Source organism: Macrobrachium nipponense, chromosome 25 (assembly GCF_015104395.2).
Source record: "Macrobrachium nipponense isolate FS-2020 chromosome 25, ASM1510439v2, whole genome shotgun sequence".
In the NCBI taxonomy this organism is placed as follows: domain Eukaryota; kingdom Metazoa; phylum Arthropoda; class Malacostraca; order Decapoda; family Palaemonidae; genus Macrobrachium; species Macrobrachium nipponense.
In genome coordinates, this window is record NC_087214.1 from 77,292,418 (window position 1) to 77,296,869 (window position 4,452).

Genomic DNA, 4,452 nt, shown 5'->3' on the forward strand with positions numbered 1-4,452 from the left:
GCCTTAGTGTCCGTGGGTCTAAAAAGAAAAAAATATTTAACCAACGAGCACAACTCCTTAAATGCTCCTTACTTAAGATAGCTAGATATTTGATACAGTCAGCAGACCCCAAAAATTCGGCTGGGTCAAAAACAAAGTCTTCCATAGTGAATTACCTACAAGGGGGGAAAGTAAGGCAAGCAACAAAACCAAATTAAATATTGCAACCTATCCCAGAGTTGCTCCACAAACCCAAACTCTGTGCACACCTGCATACGATCCTGTCACGGTCGCCAAATTGTTACGACCCCCTTGGCCGTGTAATACAGGTTCTTTATATTTCAATAATCACAGGGATCGTATGGCAGTAAGAAAGTACCACAGGGTATGAGAATGTGCGGACACAAACCGAAACCCATAACAAAATTAAAACAATATTAATTACAAAATACACTTAACACATAATAAGCCTTGTGAGGAAGCTTAACATTAAATACACAAAATACAAGGAGCAAATAACAGCTCACAAGGACTCCTAAAACTGAAAGCTAACCCTAACAAAGTAAAGGAAAGGACATAACATGCCAAAGGCTCAAATAATAATACTACGGGCCCAATAATGAAAAAACCACTAACCTATTATTAGATTGAAGGAAGACTAGAGAAAATAAAGACAGGAAAACCTTAAATCTACTACCTAACAGTGTTGGTACTAAACTTAAAACTAAATTCAAATAATATTCTGAGGGACAGTTAAATACCCAATACCGACAACTCAATACAACATACATATATATACAAATATAATTGATATTTAAATACGCAAATCCTCGCGTACAATGAAGTGCACAGGAGTTCACGGAAGTTACTTCAACCTCCCAGCAGCTATACGGGGGAGCCCACAAATTGTCCAGGTAGACCCAGGGGTCTAGATCAATTCCGAGTGACAACACAGGATAATCACCTCTTACCTGGCAATTGCCTCCCTACGAGCCTCCTCACGAGCCCCTAGCTCTCCTGGACAAGCAGCTGAAGACGGACAGGACAGTGGTTGCGTAACGCCCTCCTACGTGGCGGGACAGCGACGACCACGTCTTCCGCCAAATCCTCCGGCGGGAATCAGGAGTACAGGCGTCGCAAGTGACGATAACCTGCGCTATCACAGCCGTGATCAAACTCCACAATGCACATACGCCCGTAGATGGCTCAGCACTCTACGGAAAACCACTTCCAGGGAGGTCCGTCGGAGTATTCCTCCAAAAAGGCGTGAGGTAGGGAAATCTCCAGAAGGCTGCCAACAAAAACGAGCGTACGTCCAAGAAGCTTAAACAGGCCCGAACTGTCCTAGGCCGGCCTCCACTCACTGCACTACAGTTCCATTCCAACTCGAAAACAAATAAAACAATCGTTAACACGATAGTTAAGGCAATTCACACAAGAGAAGGAATCACTGGGGCAAACCACTGAACGTTACGTTTAACGTAAAAAAAATGCAGCTGCTGAACTGAATATAAGAGATCACTTAAAACTAAAGTACAAAGCTGATTTAAAGAAAATAAAAAAACAAGCAATAAATTACGCTAATTTGACAATATCCATATATACATACATGCATACGTATGATTAAAATCTTACAAAATGTCGACGAACATAATATCGACGGATGTAATGTCGATGGATAAAATGCCGATGGACAAAATGTCGACGACGACATTTATTCAGTTATTTATTCTTCTTACTCTTTCATTCATTCATAATAATACAGGTTAAAATGACAGTCAATCGCATTTTATTGAGTCACAAGATGGCTCCATTGTAGAGCTACAAATTTATTAAAAGCAATATAATTAATTATGAAGTATTACAAAATATATAATGAATACAAAATGTATCCATTAAAAACAACATAATTCTAAAAAGTGTTACAAATTATGAGCTACTGCTCTTAAAAACTGGATCCCTTGATCTGGATTAAAGTTTGTGAACAGGTTCTTCAATCTCTCGTTGATTCTAAGATATTTTAGATTTTGCCTTCCAGTTCCTCTCCCATTGCTTAGTTGTATTAACAACATTTCTGCATTTGCTTGTTCTTTTTTGAGTTTGCTACTTTTCTTTTTTCTAAAGATGCATACTTAATCCACCTACTTCTATTGAAAGCATTATGCCACCCTTCAAGTGCATTATTCGTGCGTGGCAAGTCATCTGCGACACGAGTGCGAACTGACCATAGCTGGATATCATAATCATATCAGGGTTTACGTCGTCCTCACCGCTGACATACACCTAACCAGGTCACTTCAAAATGCGCCAGACATTCGTCGAGACCACATTCTATTTCTTCAGTTAGGAAATCAAGAAGCTCTTAAAAAATAAAAAGCATATACGTATTCAGAAGGAAAAAATGCCAGTGCTTGAAACTGCTTTAGGATGAATGCATTACCGTTTCAGTATACCAGGATTGTAAACCCAATGACTGGATTTTTCTTTTGAGGCACAGACTTGACTGAAATGGAAAACACTCCATAACGATAGTATCTGGAAATGTCAATCCTTTATACTGTTAATAGCGGCTCTTTCGAAATGAACACTGATAGAGGTTGGGTTCAAATTGCGGTCTCTCAAATATCAAAATGAACTCGTAAGTTTGCAATCATACCTTTTTTATTATACGGCAAAACACCCATTGGTAGTGTTTTGTTATTTGCCACAAGGCATGACAGTTATACAAACTGCTTCCCAAAAGGGGGAGAATCAAATGTCTCATCGCAAAGCCACGTTGAATAGGTTTCTAACATTCGTAGATTGTTATGTCCTCACTATCGTGCAACAAAAAAGCTTCTCTTCTTGTAGTTGTCGTCAAATCTTCATCTTCATTTACACTGCGCTGTCGCCTAATTGTGCGCGTAATTGACTCCTTCTTTGGCAAAGCCCCACATACACACACATCTAGTGATATGTTTGCTGTAGCGTTGTGTTATTTGAGAGAGTATCTTCTGTACCGCTGGCCATGTCTTTTATTTGTTCTGGATTTTTAGAGCATCACATCTGAGACTATCTGGCTGGTGAGAATGACTTGCAAAAGAAAATCAGTATCGTTGTTATTCGTCCTACCACAATATCCACGCTTTTTTTCACATCGCCATAAGATCCTATCTTTTTTTCGCTTATCGACAACGTAAGCATAGCCTTTGTAAATAATGTTCTTGCCGCTTTTGTTCGTTTTTGTTATCCTCCCATTATAGTGATGGGCAGACCGAAAAAACAATTTCACTCTACTGCAGATCTTGGAGAACTAATGGAATTTGAAAATCCTTCTTCGTTGCGAATTTGACAAATCATTCTTCGTTGAGAATACATCTGTTAAGCATTAAATGGCTTGTAAAACGAAACAAGACAACTACCGGTGCTGGAATATGTAAACAAAATATGTAAACAAAAACTGTATTATTATTATTATTATTATTATTATTATTATTATTATTATTATTATTATTATTATTATTGTCGACAATTTGTCCTACCTGAACAAAGGTTGACATTTTGTCCATCGACATTTTGTCTGCACACCGACGCTTGATGTATATATGCAAGAGCACCATAAGGAAAATGGAAAATTTAGTGTAAATCATATTTAGTTTGATTTTTATATTTAAGACATCTCATAGCTTATAGGCGACTGATACACAGTGATAGAAATTTACAGAATATACGCTAGAGCAAGACAACGTACAGACATTTGGAAACCAAATATTTACACATGACAGAAGGGAATAATTATGGAGAGAGAGAGAGAGAGAGAGAGAGAGAGAGAGAGAGCAAACTCGTTAGTATCTGAGGTTGGTGTTGGATTTACAAATCGGTCTTGTCTGTTGCTGGTGGCCTCGCACCCTTTGCCGTCGTCATGTGTCAACCACATTTATCAAAATCAATAAGTTTGGCAAATCTATTTTGAAATTAAAGGACCAAGTGTACAGTACATTCCTTTTGCGATATTCGTATTCTTTTGAAGGCTTGCTTTTATAGAACTCGGCTCAGTAATGTTTCTTTTCGCCATACTGTGGGAATACACATGATCTTTTATGCAGTTTCCAATTGACTGTACGATTGTGTTTACGAACTTGTACGAAAATTCCACTGTTCAACTTTCCATAGATTATACAATTTGTTAGGCTGGTCTATCCTCTCTTCCCATGATTTTCCAGGTTTTATAATATAAAAGTTGTCACAGATTCTATAACAGTACAAATAGCGCTAACTTTGTCCTTGCTATTAAGAGACAGACTTTCATTGTAGTAATTCCGTTGTTATGGTTTGCCATTGATGCCAGGATCAGGATAATTCCACTCACAGACATTCGTTTCACTATGAGCTGCTGAGCATAAATGTAAAATAATACGTACTCTTTCAATACTTTTAATGGGATTTTCGAAGACTAACAATAATAATAGTGAAATGACGCAAAAGGAGCCAGAA